At 42.1% G+C, this 17,830-nt stretch overlaps 1 protein-coding gene across 1 annotated transcript in view; it reads left to right on the top strand.

The window, feature by feature from the left end:
* Positions 1–1,197: 1,197 nt before the first annotated feature.
* Positions 1,198–17,830, top strand: part of TRPC4 (transient receptor potential cation channel subfamily C member 4) — a 162,009-nt gene continuing 145,376 nt past the window's right edge. The window contains exon 1 of the mRNA XM_040584715.1: positions 1,198–1,695. The gene's annotated coding sequence lies outside the window, so the exon portion shown is untranslated. The remainder of the gene's footprint in view (positions 1,696–17,830) is intronic.

Here is a 17,830-nt window from a genome sequence, read left to right as displayed (position 1 = left end):
GCGCTGCCCCCCCGGGCTAATTTCAACCCCCGTCCCCGCGGGAACCCGGACGTGGGCGCTGTTCACCACCGGACGAGCCCGGCCGGCGCGCAGCGGTGCCGGGCGGCAGTCAGCCCCGCGGCGGGGCCGGGGGTGGCAGGAGGTCTCGCCCGGGCTGGGGGCAGCGCCTGCCTCGCAGCCGGGCCACCGCAGGCTTCGTGTACGGTGGGAGGTTCCCCCCCAAGCTCCGTGTCTGCACCGTGTCCAGAGCACACCGCGGAGCCGAGTCCAAACGCTTCTAAAAAAAAAAAAAAAGACCGGACTATCTTGTCGTGCATCTTTGTCTCCGCACGTTGCGTCTTTTTCCTACCATTTCTAAGCTCGTGCATGTAAATTCCCAGATTTTTAGGGAAAGAAAGAGCAAAGGGAGGAAACGCTGTCTAGCTTTATTCCGCCCGATCCTCTACTACGCATCCTGGCTCGGCTCGGCCCCGCACCCCGTTAGCGCCCAGGCCGGCCTGCCCTGGCTGCAGCGGGCCAGGCTGGGGCAGCGCAGGGCAGGGACGCTGCAGGGCGGCCGGCGCACGGCAGGGCGCACACGGGCGCAGCCCGGCCCGAGCCCCCGCTGGGCGGCGCGGCCGGAGGCTTCGCGGCGCCTCAGGAAGGCGCAGCGCGGCCGGTACCGGGACCGCCCAGCCGCCCCGCGCTCGAGGCGCACGGGGAGAGGCCTCCGGGCAGGGGCACGCACAGTACCCCCGCTGCGACTGCAGGTAGCGGCTTAGGTCTTTCCCGGCTGCAGAGAGACGTAACGGCAAACTTTCTGCGGAGCGGGCCGCCGCTCGCCGGTGCGTTCGCCTGCGAGCGATCCCGCGCGGTGCGTGGTCTCGGCTCATCTACAGCCGGGCTCCCGCTCCAGGTGCGCGCCCGCCTGCGCCTTCCCCCCGCGTCTCTGCCCGGGGGACACACCTGGGTGCACACCCGGCCGCGGAGCATCCGCGCAGAGGCAGGGCGGTGCGCGGAGCCCGGCGGAGCCCGGCGCGGAGCCGCGGTGCGCGGCGCGGCCGCGGGGGGGCGCAGGCGGGCAGCGGCGGTGCGGGCGCGGCCGCGGGGGGCGCCGGGTGAGGAGAACGGCGCTGCCGCGGGGGGGCCGGCGGGGGCAGCGCGGCGGGGGCGGCGGGAGGGGGCCCGCGGTGGCAGAGCTCGCCGCCGGCCGGGGAGGGAGAGCATCGGCGAGGACGGGAAACCCCAGCGCTTGCCCCTCTGCGCTCTTTTTGCCTTTATTTCCGTGTCTTTCCTCCCTCCCCATGCTGCGCAGCCTGCGCTTCGGTGGGAACCGTCGCATCGGAAGGAGCTGTTACTTTTTACAGCCGGCATGAGGCTCCCCGAGGGAATAAGGAGGTGCCGCACTAAGCAGCCGGGGAAGGACCTGCCTGTCATCTGTTGCACCGGAGCCCGGCTGCAGGCGCGATCCCCGCAGCTGGAGGTGATGGACACCCGCTAACTCGTGGGCGTGTATCCGAGAGTGCCTGCATGTGTGGCAAACATGAAGAAAATAAAAATGGGGAAAAGTGGCTGAGATGGATGAGAGCCAGTGAAATAAAACAAACACCTTTTAACGGGATTTCATTTACGAAAGGGTACTTATTCCAAGGGGAAATGTAACCTCTAAAACTGTTGGAGGAAGATGCCGGCAGTCAACGCATGCACCTAAACCAAGTAAGTTGTCACCAACTTTGATATATTCTCTTTCTGAATCTTTGACTCCCTTCTTGCCCCTCTACCAAAAAAAGAAAAAAAAAAAAAAAAGTCCCTAGGGCGGTCTGGGGTAACTTTTGCGCCGACGCAAGCGTAAAGCCACATTGTGCACCTCTTCGGTCACAGTCCGGAGGAGTATTGCGATCCCTTCCTTTCTCTTGCGCGTAGTAAGCGTGTGCTGTTCGCTCGCAGCCGCTGCCGTGGGACGCGGCATCCCTCGGTGGCTGGGCGCAGTGTGACACCTGCAGGGCAGCAGCCGGCCGGGCACGGCGACACGGTGGGGCGCTCCGCGGCCGCCCCCCGCGCCGGGCAGCAGCGAGGGCGGCCGCAGGTGGGGGGCAGCGCGGCCCCACGCACTTGGGTGGGCTGAGGGACCCGCGCCGCTGGGTGCTGGCGGGGAGCCGGGGCGCAGCTGGCGCGTCCCCGCTGTCCCCCTGGAGAGGGACCCGGCTCCCCGGCGGTGCGGTCCGCAGGGACCCTCTGGGAAGGTTCAGGTCCTGCCGGGAGCCCCCGAGGGGAGCCGGCGGAGCGGCGGGCAGGTGGGCAGGGAGCGCGGCGGAGCGGGCCGTGGGACGGCTGCTGGGTGCGTGCGGTGCCCGGTGGGGCTCGTCCCCCCTCGGGTTCACGCTGGCAGCAGCCCGGCGGCGGGCGGGCACCAGCCGCCCGGTCCTGTTGGAAAAGCAGCTGATGCTCCGGGGTCTCGAATGCGGACAGAAAATTGCGCTCTGCGGAGGGGCACTGCTGTGGGTTGCACTGCAGCTGGCAAAACCTGCAGCCTCGTTCATCTCGTATTTCCCTGTTTTTACAAGAAAATGTCGTTCATGCACTTTTGTTTCACTGGACTCCGTTCCTGTTAGCATGGCAACCAAAATTTAGATTTCTCGAAGCGTGCCTCGTGAGATGGATGTTGCAATGCTAAAACACCTTTGAGGCGGAAGAAACTAAACCCGCTTTCCAGTCTGTCTTTTTCTTCCAGAGAATGGTTACTACTCCAAAAAATGAATGAAAAATAATAAAACTGAGATTGCACCTCGGTTTTGTCCAAGAAAGAACTACTTCTTTTTGTAAGAATTGTGTTTTCCTACAGTGCAGACAGAACAGGAAATAGTTTATTCTAAGTCCTACACACTGAATTAAATGCCAACATTGCAGCACCTTTAAATCCAGTCTACTTGAAATTTCAAACTTAATTGTACTGCAGTGACATAGCATGTTTCAGTGTTTACATTACTTTCTCCAAAGCCGAGGCCTGGATACCTTTGTAAGGTTATCTACGCAAACATACAGGTTTTTTTCCGATCGTTTAACCTCATTCTCATAAGCAAGAGTTTTCTGTACAGTCAGTGAAGCCAGGCACCTGAGTAAGACTGCTTTAGAACTGTCTTAGAATAGCAGAAATTCTGGACTTACAGAAGACCTGAGTTTACACCCCTTTTTCAGGCAAGACTCCAAAATAGGCTTTGTACTGTAATATAAAAAAGATCTGAAACTCTCATGCACAGTTTAGCTTTCCTTGGGTGTTGCCTTCTATACTGGAAAACATTGGTTTTGCTTGCAGAAGGATCAGGTTCTTTAATATAATTTTTCTTTTTCTTCTGTTGTTCAGACTTAGGAACAGATGAGACTGTATTTGGAAACAGCAAAACAAAAATACGTCTGTCTTTTAAATTCAACTTCAGCCACTTATTCTGGCTCTATATATAGTAGTCATGGCCCTTAAAATAGCTCCAGAAAGAAATTCCATTTCTTTTTATCTCATCTTATTTAGAGCCAAATACTTCTAGTTGGAATTTAAGTCGATTGAGGTCACTATAGATCTGGTATGATTTTGAATATGCCTGCTGAAAATGCTGGGTCCTGAGCAATGTGGCTCCACTCTTGGTGGAAGTGGATTTCCATTATTCCACGTTGGAAAGCCCGCCAAGTATGTATCAGGGGACACATGTAGAGAAAACACTTAAGGGGTTAGCTTTCACCTTTTTTTGTGTGTGTGTGTATATTGCCTCACTTAAATGACAAGTAAAAATGAGCATGACTGCTCTTCCCAACACCTGAGACCCGTCTCCATGCCACTGCACTATTGAATCTGTCAGTGTTTTCTGGGACATGATTCATTGGAGTGAGGTGGTAAAATCAACAGGGAAAATCCTGTGCAGCATCTCTGCCTGCCTCTAGTGATTCTGGTAATCAGTGCTAAAAGGGACTGAATTCGTTTTGAGAATGATGACTAAAGCACCATGGCTTGTCTTGTGGAAAGGCAGCAAGAAACTGGAAGAAAAGACTTTTTTTTATAACCTGTTTCAAGAAAAAGCAGACAAGAACAGAGGAAGCATTGTTCTATTCAGACACTTAATGGTTTTTATGAGTGTCAAATTTACTGTTACCTTTTCTGTTCAGATTTCAGTTGTGTTGGATTATATTCTGGTTGCTTTATCAAATATAATATTTAAAAATACTGAAAACAGGTTGAAGATAAAACTTTGTGTATAAATCGATCTTCCATCACCATGTTTTGTGACAACAAAAAAAATCCCAGAAACCATCTGTTTTAGAAGCCCTGAATCCATTGAGGATGATGAGACAGACTTGCCCTTACTTTACTACACTGACACTACTTTTAAGTAGTGTAGTATATAGCATTAGTATAACACTAGCAACAACAGTGCCAGGATCCTCATGTCCACTGTGGTTTGTTCCTGCAAAACAAATTCACCTGATTAAATACATATTAATTAATACAGTTTTAAATAGTGAACACAGAGGAAGGCTGAGCAAATTAAATCTTTTTGTAACAGATATCCATGCAGAAATCCTTCATAGGTGCATTAGCTTTCAGTCAACTAGAATCTGAAACTGCTAAAAGAGGAACACCTGGAAATAAGACACAATTCTTTTGCACAGTGAAGTTTTTAAAGACATTAAAAGGTTTTTTAGTGTGCCACACAGGCAAAAGCAACAAATAAATGAAAATTATTTATTGTAACAGGTTTTTCTTAGAGTTGTGGCTAGGTTTGGGTTTTTGCTCCCTCCAAACTTCTGTTTTGGTTTAAATTCTCAAAGTACTTCTTCCACTGTTTTACAACCACTTATAATTTAGAAAGTGACTGGTGTGAAACAAAAACTGAAAGGAACCTTGGGTAAAAATTACTTTTTTTTTTTTACAGCTAAGCTGTTTTTCAGAGACTGTGGGCTGAAGTGGGACAGGAAAACTTCCTTAAATTTGAGTGAATTTTACATATGTCTAAGAGTATGAACCAGAACAAACCTAACCTCTGAAGTCTATGAGAGCTTCTGCAATTGCTTGGTTGCTGAGCCTCTGCTCAATACACTCATCAGAAAAGCTGCTCACGTACCTGTGCATGTCAGGTGAACCATCTGAATGCTATGACAATAGCATTACCTGTTATAATATGCAATGGGTAGAGACAGGAACAGTGGCTAGAGAAAGATTTTTCACTGGGCTTTCCTGAGACAGAGGTTATGGGATTATTCTGGAGATACTTTCCACATATTACTGACAACTTCTGAGGAGCAAGCAACCTTTCCCCAAGAGGCAAAGGCCCCCATGCCACCACTGGTGCGTGGACAGTCATTGAGCAGCCAAGTCTTGTGGTGGTGCCCCTAAGGTCTTCCAGTCCTAGGTCAACACATGCTGGGTTTCCATGACACACAAATTATTATTTTTATTATTATTAAGTGATTACTTTTATCAGTTTTAAGGACTAAAAATACAGCCTTCCTTGGCTCAGAGAATTGTAAAGTTTATGCTACCTGCATTCACATCTAAGAAAAGACTTCAAAAATAGATACCAGGGTCCTCATGTCCTGGTGGCAGCTAGTCATGTGAAGCACAGTTCAGTTGACTTGCAACTGCCACTCTAGATGGATGCTGGTCTCCTGCAGGTCTTGTAGCATTCAGACAAGCCTTTTGTAGCTATGTCTGATACCCTGAACTGACATGAAATACCTGTTCGTCAGCTATTGAGGTGAACCTGTAGTGTCTCTCTTCCTTTCCCGGAAAGAGAAAGGCAGATGCAGAAAGTGAGCCATCCTCTGTATTTTTGTCATCTCCTTTATAGCAGAGCAAGCATCCTCCAGAGATGCCTGTCTCTTTGCTAACTGTGCAGTAAGACCCAAGACAAGGAACCTTCCTTCTTAGCTTGGATTCAGCTAACCTAGCTTGTGCAGATCAGGCTGTACAGCATAAAGGTTAAATAAGCACAGAGGTCAGTAGATCCAGGACAAATGGTTGCTATAATCAGACTAAAATGCATATTAAAAAAAACAACACTCAAAAACAAAACAAAAAAAAACCCAAACCAAAAAACCAAATCAAAACATGCATACACATGCACATGCTCCAAGCTGCTGTGCTAACTTTAAAATGCTCCGTAAATGGCATGAACTCACAACTGCCCCTTGAATGCACACTTCTGGGAGTATGCCAGCTGCCACCTCTGCAATCCAGTTTCCTTACACAAGATTCTTCAAAATATATATAGTCTTTTGCAAACTGTCAATTACCTAAAACATTTGTCACTTTTCAGCTTAGGTGTCTGGTTCTCATGCCAGTCAGCGAGAGGCAGCAGCTGCTAAAGAGCTGACATTTTTCTCAGTGAAGGCCAAGTAGCAGGGGTGATTATTAAACTAGGTCATAGAGAATGAGAGGGAGGAGCATTAGTACAACTGTCTTATCTGCCCCAAAATGTGTGGTGACAAGTTGGCTTGACCCGAGAGCTTTGCTGCTCCTTGTGAGAGAGATAGAGGCATTCTGTGGGTAAAGACCTTCCTGCAGGAGGCTCCGTATAGGATCGACTGAGAATTCAAATTTCTCATTTTAACCATCATTTAACCAAAGTACCCACTCACATCAGAGGAGGACAGCAGTCCTAGGAAAATCAATGCAGTCCTGTGTCTGTTAGATGAATGGACACGGTTTTGCCTGTGTTCCTTCTGTGTTACCCTAAATCAGGGGAAGAATACTAAAGGATTCTATTTTGAAGATAAAATCTCTAATAGTTTAGCAGATTAGCAGTTTGGTATCAGACTTGAGAGTACTGGTCTAAGAGGGAGCAACAAATTTGCTCCCAATGAAAATTCCATTGTCCTCTGTATTTATATGGGTTTTGATTCTAAGAATTGATACATTTTAAATTTAGTTTGTATTTGCCAATAAAAAATTTATTTCACGTATTGATTGCTACTGTCATTTCCATTCTAAAAAGTAGAACAGGTCAATTTACTTTTTGAGTAGAGGAATGAACAGTAGGTTTATCAGAGAAGATACAGGGTTGTATTGTCTCTGATTTAGAATTAACCCCAGTACATTTTTATATAGTAATTTATATCAAAACCATTATTGCTGACAAATCTTGAAAAGCTATAAAAAGGGATTTTTGTACCAAAGCTCAGGGTTTTTTCATGTAGCCACCACAAATCTGATTGCCAGTCATAAAACAACCATAGATGTTCCTTGTATAGTCACTGGAGAGAAACGGAAACCTCCAGTGGACAAATTAATCCATCTGATTCATACACCTGACAGAGAGTGGGAGGAATCGGGTATTTCTTGTTGATGATTGTTGGATTTCACACAGGTAAAGTAAAGCAAGGTGAATCTCACCTTACTAGTATCAAAAAAATAATTAAAAAAACATATTCAGAGGGGACAGAATAGAGATGTCTGTTTTCTTCTAGGGTCTCTTAGGGTCCTATAGACCTTCATGGTACTGATGCAGACGATGATGTCACTTCGTAACAGTAACTAGATGACTACAATGTAATTCAAATATCCTATTGTCTGCTTTCAGAATTTTTAGGAATTTTTGATTGGATTGGGTAGCTGAAATACAGCTTGTAGCTGTGTCAGTGGGAATGGGAGTGTCAGCTGGACCCTTGTAAAAGAAGAACGCGCTGTCCTGGGCACTCTCATCCTGCCTCCTGCGAGTGCAAGGTGTCTCTTCTGGAGAGAACATGCTGCATCTGTGGAGCCAGGGAAAGGAGGCACAGATTCTCTTCTGATGCTCTCAACATTGACATCTCCACAGTGTACGTTAGCCTACTGAATACCTAATTACAACAGAAATCATCTTTCAGTGATGACGGAGTGGTTTTAATCTCTGTTCCTGTGGAAATGTTTGTTATTACCAAAACACTTCAAAATAAATCCTTTTGCTATGCTTCAGCATTGACTGCTACATACAAACTGCCTATCTTCCACTGGAAAATAAATGGGATATTTTAGTTGTGTTTCGCTTATACTGGCAACATTTTGTTTTAGTTTGGGAGAGATGCTTCCCTTTAATTTTTGCTGGTAATCACTTAAAGTGATTAGTACTGCAGTCAGTGCCTTGAACTTGTTCATGCTACATGGTGAGTTTGATTTTCACATTTGGTGTATTCTTTAGTACATTTGTACCTGCAACACTGTCAATTTAAAAAACGCATGCTTTCCCTGTGGTGGCTTTATTTAACCGCCTAGCAGATATCCTGCAGAAGGAATTCTGGCCATGAATAAAACCAAAACCAAGTTGCCTGCCAAACAGTTGTCTAGTTTGCCCTAAGCCTCTTAGCTACAAACCCGTCATTCAACAGGCAGTAATTGCTTGTCTTTGAATTCATCTCGACACCTTAACATCAGACCTGTGAGTCAAAGCTAGTCTTTATAGCTTTTAGAAGGAACCTAGTAACTTCAGAGAGTGATTCATGTGACCTATCTTGAAGGAAATTAATTGCCCTCTGCAGAGCATGCATTTCTTCCCATTTCTAATAAAGAAAGATTGGGATGACAAACCAGCCTTGGATGCCAGTGTTTTGGATTCCTAGGTTAGCAAATATGAACTACGCCTTTATTTTTCAAGTGTTTTAACTCAAAGTACTTCATCAAGCCACATAATGATTAATAAAGCCTCCTAAGACTAATATGAAGTATATGCTATACTAATTTTTTAAAACTAATCGGAAACCTGGCACCTACGGCACAGAGATCACAGATTGCAAATTGATGGCATAATATTATATATATTATACTATTATATACTATGTATAAAATACATAGTGTGTATATGTACACACTATATATACACCATGTATATCATATACTATTATATAACATTATATATAATAGATGGTAGGTATTTGTACTAAATCCCGTGCTATAACTATTCTTGTATTTTCTTGTAAAAGGCATTGGGCTTAGTACAGAGCAATTGCAAAATAATATTTTGGTCTGCCCACTTAATAAAAATATTTTTGTTCATGATTGTTTTAACTTAGTGATATTAACTTTGAGCATATTTATGCAGAGGCCGGTTATATCAAATACTGGCGTGATTTGAGATGATTTCATTTACTGCTGCCGTGTCTTTACGTAGAACTAAACTTCCACAATTATTTTTTTTTTTTTTTTTTAGGATTTGCTTCTTCTACAATACCTAAAACAAGCACACTGAGCAGGAGTTCGATTATCTCTTCTTTTGAGTGTGAATTTGTTCACAGGGGAGGGAAGCAGGTCATGCTCAGTGAGCTGGGTTGCCTTTCAGTGGTCAGGCACTAGTCCAGCCTCAGAGCTGCGCTGACTTACTGAACTGACAGCACACACTGGGTTTTGTAGGGATGGGTTGGGATAAAAGAAGGATTTCTCACTCATCCCCAGAGTGCTTCCTCTTCACTCACTTCTTAGAAACCACCCTCATTTTGCTACCGCTTCTGCTGGCTTTTGACCAGGAGAAGGAGCTTCCTTCCATCTGAAGTATTCCTTTCTGAAAAATAACCTTTGGGTTAACTGCAGACAGGATCCGCCTTTTTAGATCTTTATAACTAAAAAAATGATCCAGTGCATAAGATGGGATCTGGATATATGCCTTCAATCCATTCTGTCATTGTGTTTTCTTAAAAGAACATTACTCTCATAATAAGCTATTTCCTTGCTTAGCACCTTCAGTGAAGCACCACACTGGTTTACCGATGTCTTCTTACTGATGTGCTCTTGTGCATTCACCCTTGTCAGCTATTAAGGTTGGATTTGCCACTTGCTCAGCATGTCAAGTCCAGAAATAGTAGTTGAGCTCTTGGTGACACTGAAGAGGATTTTATTTGTCTTTAGTGTTACGAAGCACCAGAATCTCTGGGGAAGAGCCAGCCACCTCACCCTGAGGAGCAGTACCCATGTGTGGGTCTGCAGTTCTCTCTGATGAGATGGCGTTCAAGGAACTCATCAGCTGGTCAGTCCTCAAACTTCTGTAGTTCTTCAGGGCACTGCTCATAACACCTGAGAAATGTGTAACTTAGCACAGCATGTTTTGCACTACCCAAAGCCCACGTGATAGAGTCCTTACTTTCAGGAAAAATCATTGCTGATTAATTATTCTCCTCAGTGATAATATACCACCAGGCTTCTCTTAAAACCAAGGTTTTGCTGACTTTGGGCAAGCCTTTTGAGCAAGGACATGAGTGGGACTTTGAAGAGGAGAGAAATAAGTTGACGTTTCAAAACAAAAATGGACAAAACAGTAGGTGTTTTCATTTCAAAGCAGTCATATAAATAAAAGACGATAAAGACCATGACTGTTGAGAGACACTAGCGCATTCAGATAGGTCAGCTTGTGCTCATATTCTCCATAATATTCCCGTTGACAGTTAGATAATAGGTATCTTTCAAGGCTTGATTTCCTTCTGGAAACATAGTGGTTTGGCAGACAAGTATGCTGGGCAAAATGACACTTTAGTCATTCCATTAGTGCTTTCTTGCCTAATTGTCTATTTACTGATATTTTAACACTCTTTACATAAACCCTTTGCTACAAAGCAAAGCCTACAATAAAATTATCTAGAACAATCAACAGCTCATACTGGCAAAGATTTATGGTCAGCATGTGATGGAATTAATTTTGAAGAAATAAGATGCTACCTGGGTTTTGTAATTTAACCTTAATTCAATAAAGTATTAAAATGTAAAATCTTGGTGTTCTACTAAAAGCAATGCTTCAGAGCGTGCTTCTTGTTAAGCATTGACTTTATTCTTCTTAGTACAAGACATTTGCCTGAATCCCAGTTTAGGGAGTATAAGGTGAATGTTTTACGTACGAAAACAAAGAAAAACATCAATATTACACAAATGTGTATAGAGAATCCAGCATCACACATGCTAGAACTATATATTAAAATGTTTCTGCCATGCATGTTTGCATTTTCCTTTGGAAGTGTTGCTTTGGTTCACAGAGATGCAGCCTATTACTGGATTTTTTTCCACTCCTTTATCATAGCTGTCTGAGAAAACTCCTTTTATTACATAGGTAGCTGTCACTAAACAAGCCTATTTTATAGCCAAAGATGACACACGCAAAAACTCTTTTAGCAGCTTTTGCATATTGTAAAGCTTCCTAAAATCCCACAAGTTGCCTGCCTTTCAGTTTATTTGCATACTTACTTGTTTCAGATTGTAACTGTGTGTGCTCTTTGAGCTTAGAGAAATATGAAGATCACAGGTGAATTTAAAATGATGGTGATGTCAAAGTAATTTGAAATTCTAGCACCCTAATGTGAAATTTTACAAAATACAAAATGAAACAATTGTGCCTTCTCATCAATCATACATGCATTGGTTCAGATGGAAGATGTAATTTTGGAAATTTGCCCCCTTGGTTCCAAGAGAATTATAATGCTCTGGCAGCTTCTTGTTTCTTCTCAATAATTTAGCAGTTTATGAAAAATGTATTGTGTCTCCTCCACTCCAATGCAGTCAATGCAATTACAAGTTGTGGAGAATCTAGTCCAAAATCTTGCTGCTGTTGAGTATTTTAGAAAAATGTGTAGGCCTAAAACGTTAATCTATTTGCCGTCATTGCCATGGTTGCACCCTGCATCTGCCCTGTGTAATGTTGAGATGGCTTTCAATCATTTTCTCCATTCTTTATTTAAGTATTTCTTTCTGTTGCAGTTCACAGACTGATATAGTGAATCTTTTCATGGAGGGAAGCAGTGAATCTTTGCTTTAAGTACACTGCTATAGTTGACAAGGACTAAAATCACACTGTATCTGATTATAAGAATTCCTGCATCTTTCTGTTGCTGGGAAATTGATTTTAAGAATGAAAAATTAAGTAGGCAATGACACATGTAATTTTTACACAAACCTCTTTTTTAATAGTTTGTAAAACATTCAGCAGCCATTCTGAACAGATTTTTTATAGAATTGCTAGAAAACTGATTGCCATTTCAAGATTATAGCACATTAAAGCAAAAAAAAAAAAACAAACACCCAAAACAGTCTTGTAAGTCTCTGTTATAAGCAAAACTCTAGAGTATTATTACATATTCAATATCTTCAGGCTGTTGTTCATCATTCCAGTAGATCACATATATTTCATTGGACATGGGGTAACACAGTTTTAATGTTTTACCTAATGTCACCTGTGAAACCAGGTGTTGTTATGCAGGAATCATCAACATTTTTGTTCAATTTCCTCACTCTTGCTTAATGTCTTGTAATAGCTCAATAATTCTTCTGAGTAAGAGCTCAAAACACTGCAGCAGAGCTAATTTCCAATGCAGGCATTCCACTAGCCAGTTTTTTTTAGGAAAGGTAAATAGTTCTGTTTATATTTTGATAATTTTGAAGGAAATAGTAGTGTCTATACCCATAATCTGAAAGGTTTACAGATTTATGGATGCCCAGATTGCATTCTGTGCAAAAAGATGCTTATAGATACTTATAGTTTTATGTGTATTTACATTAACGCAGATACCTTTATATACACACGTAACAGAAGAACACATATGTATGCTTACAGATAGAGATATTTATGTGCACTATGTGACTGAGACATATTAAACGTTAATTTTTGCTCTGGTGAGTAAAAGAGAAGAGCTATCCAGAAGTCAGGAATATAGCCCATTGAAGTGTCCATCTTGTGTGTGTACACACAGAGTTATCTGTATCTCGTCTGGGAATATTTACCTCTCTCTGCACTTGCTTATATGATATAAATGCTAAGTGTTTGAGTCCAGTCCTTGGCCAAGTATGGCTTCTTTGCCACCCCAAGCAAGAGCTGTGAATTGGAGTGTGATGGCAACCCTCCAAGACACAGAAAATTTGTAGCCATCCAGAGGCAGTTCCTTTCCTCACAAGAGTCTTGCAGGAGGTGGAGGCTTCTTAATAGCCAGCAACTTCTGGGCATGGAGCTGACAGCCCTGACGCTGTGCAAACTTACAGGCAGCTTCTACTAAAGAATTTTTTTCTTAAGCCGGGTAGCAAATACAGCTTGACTAGGACTGAGCTAGTATCTTTCACTTTACTTATTATCCAGAAGGTAGTTTTTTGGTAAATATTTACACAGAAATAATAACTCAACCATTTTGAAAACACAGCAGCCTATTAAGCAGCTTCAAGTAAGTCTAATGATAGCATTTTTAACTGTTTGATCCTTAGATGAACTGCACATGGCAGCTGTGCAGGGCAAGCTTTTGAGAGGAGGCAGGATACTCTTGTGCTCTCCTGCTTCAGAACTTCCTCAGAAACCTGCTTCTGAGTGCAGAGACCACAGCGTGCATGCTATAGAAAGAAAAGGTAGTTGATCCTTCAGCATCCTGCTGGTGGTTTCACAGAGCCATTGCAGCAGCAGAAGCGTGGGAGCTGGCAGCGTTTTGCGATCTCCTGCACTCGGGTGCAAGAACTGGTAGGAAAATAGAGGAGGAGGGTACAGGTACAATGAAAAAGGGATTTTAGAATAAGCGGTGTATATTATCTAAGCCAATCTAAAAACATCATCCTGGCCTGACAGTTTCAGTCCCCCTGTGACATGCACCTGGAAACGTTCCTGGGTGATTGGTTCAAAACAGTTACTTGAAATCTCTGCTAAATCACCTTTGTTGGCAGAAACAGAAAACACATAACCACCATACTTAAACTCTTCATCATGTCTGTGCTCACCTGTCTATGACACACTGAGCAAGCAGCCCCTTTTTTTCTTGAACTTGTGAAGCAGCTGCACAGGGTGACTGCATGTAAAAGTCGGAGGGGCAAAGCCAGCTAATCCCTTTGACTTCTCCAGATAACCATGTTTGAGTTTCTCACAAACTGCTCCTTAGAAATTACTTTTCTAATCTTCATTGCACATGCTTAAAAAAAAATATTTAATTTTTTTTAGAATTGTGGCACAGAAAAGTTAAATCACTTCTGACTCATTAATCTTTAATATCTATCATCTGCAGATAATTTATCCAGTTCCTTTGACTGCTAGCTAATAACTTATACAGTGGAACTGGTAAATTCCCAGATCAAATAAGGGTAAGTGCTAATACCAAGACAAAATTAATATAAGGATTTGGCTTGGATTGCCAGGTCAGAAATTAAAATGATAGCCAACAGCTGTACACAAAATAGATTTGGTAGTTCAAGTGAAGTAAGTAGCAGCTGTCTGAAGAATGCAGATAAAACAGAGACTCGTTTTTGCTGAGGTCCATAAAGCAGGCTCTTTATTGATTTGGTGATAGGTTTTCAAAGAAATGTTTTCACAGTTCTTTCCTTTAATAGTCTACTGCTTAGCTCCTTGTTGTTTATAATAATATATTCCCTTTATAATCATTATAATTATATTACTGTGGCATAAAAAAAAGATAAATACACAAGGTTGGAACACAGACAGACCTGAGGGCATTGGGATTCCTCCTCCAGCTGTCTAAACCTTGGATGCCAATGCAAAGAAACTGAATAGCCCTCCTCGGGGGCAAATCATTGTCTTCAAGTATACTAGAAACTGAATCAACCTCTGAAAGTTCTTTATTGAGTAAGAGATCCCAAGTAATTATAGCTTAATATCTCTAGACTGCTGACAATGAATCTGTTCTTGATCAGAGTGGTGATGTTGCAAGAAGAGTGACAACTGCTAGCCTCATCTCTCCCTTTTTCCCTTTGCTGCCTTTCTGGGTTTCAGTAGTAATTAGAAACATGACTGACCTAAAATAGCTAAGTACAGGCACCGCCAAATTTCCTATAACATTAAAACCAAGAAGAGGACATTTCCAAAATATCTATATCAAGTTTTATTTAAAAAAAAAAGGAAAAGAAAAAAAAAAGAAAAAAAAAGGTTGCTACAGGATTACAGGTGTAAAATGGATTAGAGATGAGAACAGAAAACAATAGTAATTAAGACCAATTCAAAAGAAGATTTAACAGCTGTTCAATTCCAAAAGATTAAGAGAATGTTTAAATAAAACACACAGAATAGGAGGAAGCACACCAGGGAATAGAAAATACTAAAGAGATTTCAAAGAGGTTTTAAGGGTAGATAAAACCATGGCTTGTTGAAGAGGGAAGAGATGACTTAAAAGTAGAAGAGATTGAGGGGCCCAGTGAAGCCAGATTACAGTGAGCCAGAAAGCCAAGAAAATCACTTGCTTTGCCACTTGCTAGTGTAGATGACTGAAATGGGTACTAGTAATTTGACAAATAGTAGTTTTTAGGGCATACAATAACCAGAGCTATTGAACTGCATTTGTAGTGTAACAGTGCTGTTGTCCTCATACACAGGTATGTCTTTATTGCTTTCTGACCTATAGTGTCTGGCACATTTAAATAGAAATCTTAGCTTAATGAATTTATGAAATAAATTTCCTAAGCTCCAGCCATGCAAAGATTTGTTTTATGCACTGTGAGTGATTGCCTACCCAGTTAAGTCAGTTTGCTTTGCCACTGACTTCAGCTGTGGTATTACTTCCATTACTGAATAGTCATAATGCCTTTAGTATTTTAGCAGCATTCAGGATTGAAAGACACTGTGAGTGGTGGGACAAACTGGCTTACTGGAGTGTTGGCAGTAGAGGGTGGAACATTTTACCGTATACCATCTTGGAGATTTCACATGAAAGAAATCAAAGGGTACATGAGAATGTGCTTAAAATTGCCTGGGAAAGCACAAAGAAAACAAAACATGATAATACCACTGGAGCCTTAAATAACATTATCTGAGTGACACCAGAAGTCAGCTATGTAGTATCATGGATGTAATTGCTGAACTTTAGCAGTCCTGGCAGCTTTTGAGAATCAAATGAATCATGTATTTGGGTGATACAAAATTCTTTTCATATTTAATTCTCAAAATATTCTCTAGCTGTTGAATAAGAAGCAACCCAGACCAAGATCTACATCAAGTCTTGGCAGTCAAGTAGGAAAGACTCCAAACAAAGGAAAAAGTTGTAACATCTCTTAAAATTAATATACTGTAATAGATAGATGAAGCTGGGCAATGGAAACAGTCCTTTTTTCAAATAAAATCAATTGAAAGTGTGAGACTGCCATTTCAGGTGTCAGCTCATCTTGATAATTTGTGTTTTTCAGAGTGCTGTAAAAATGGTGTAACTTTCTCTAGAAATAAGTGTTAATTTCCTAAGTACAGGGTATGTAAATCTCATTACTTGTGCATAGTAACACAGTGAACTGGTAAACTGAGGTGGATTAAAACCTAGAAGATAACTGAAATGAAGAAAATAACCTGTGTTGAAGTTAATGGAAGTTTTCCAAGTAATTTTAATACAGTCACAGCTTTACTGCTTCCATCTAAATTCTTTAAGCCTAATAGCTTGTGTTTGAGAGTGGCAAAACCCATATTTCTAGATAGGAGTACAGTAACAGGAAGTATATATCATCATTTGTTGTATTTGTTGTACTCTCCCAGACTCCAACCACTTCAGTGCACGTTATTTCTTTGCCAGATACAGTTTCTCTGTGCTTTGTAATCCTCTGCAGGTTTGTGTTTCATGAACTCAACCAGTCTTCTGTGTAACCCATATATACTTCTAGCATCTTCACAATTCTTCAGCAATGAATTCCTCAAGTAACTGACTGAAGACTCATCAGCTCTTGTTTTTTCTTGAACCTGACTCCTACTGCCTTCACTTGATTGCTCCTGGATCTCATACCTGAAAAGCCAGTGAACAATTAATCCATGTCTGTCGTCTTCTTGACACCCATAATTACACAGACCTATATTAGACCTTCCATCTGTCATTCTTTTACAGAGTGAAAATTTGTAAAAGACCTTGTCGTTCCACTTCTGGAAGCTCTTCTGTAAGTTTAATCGTTCTAGTGCCCTTCTCTGAATGTTTTCCGGTGCTTCTGGCTCCTTTTTTTTTTTTTGAGATAAGGAGCCTAGAAATGCATTTTCAGTCCTTTGTGCCACTCTGAAACTGAAGACATATATATTTCCATTAGTATGGATGAAGGAAATTCTGTTTGACAGAAAATGGGCATATTAATTAGATAAAATTAATCTTATCTTTTGGCACCATGACTTCAAATTCTTTGCCTTGCCTCTTGTTATAAAAGAAGAGTTACAGAATACTTTTTTTTCCTGAAGCCAACTTGGCAAAGGTAGCTGAGACACGTGGGAATATAACTGGTCATGACTCATTTAGGCTTAGACAAGAAAGGAAGATTTATAAAATATCTTCTATTTTGTTTACGGAAGTGTATTTCAATGCTGGGAGCTTAACTTCTGTTCTTCTCTTTGAAATAAAGATCACACAGCTCTGTAAAACCTGAATCATTACCTTGTGGAAGTGCTTGCTAAGAGTAATAATCAGTCCTTTTAATTCCTGCACATGTGTTAAAATTCTGCTTATTGCTTACTGTAGCATATGGATCTAATGCAAATTGTACACGAACTTTCATTACTCACTTCAATTTTCACTGCTTTTGCCCTCTAATGATTCTCTACCCAGCTGAACTTGTCATTTCAGTTTGTCAAAAACGTATCTCAGGCAGGCTGTTGAACTTGGAATTTAAGAGAATAGGAATTTGCTGAGTATTCAATACTGAAAATAAGAGCAGGGAGACTACTCATAGAGCCGTTCAAAATCTACTGTTCTTTTCTGTCTGTTGTGCTCTAATTACATGTGCCACAAAGTTGCAGTTCCTCTTTTTCTTCAGACTTGTGTAGAGTTTCAGTGTATGTGCTTCTCTTCAAGGCATCAAAGGAAAATAAAGTGGAGATCCTTTAGCAAAAAATTAACAGTTCATTTGTTTTTTCCAATTTGCCCATTGAAGGGAAAGGAGTCATGATTCAACCTCATTTCTCTCACATCTATCAGGAAGGTTTAG

The sequence above is a fragment of the Falco naumanni genome, chromosome 2, assembly GCF_017639655.2.
Source record: "Falco naumanni isolate bFalNau1 chromosome 2, bFalNau1.pat, whole genome shotgun sequence".
NCBI lineage: Eukaryota > Metazoa > Chordata > Aves > Falconiformes > Falconidae > Falco > Falco naumanni.
Note: the sequence above shows the minus strand (reverse complement) of the source record. Positions and strands in the feature narration are given on the sequence as shown.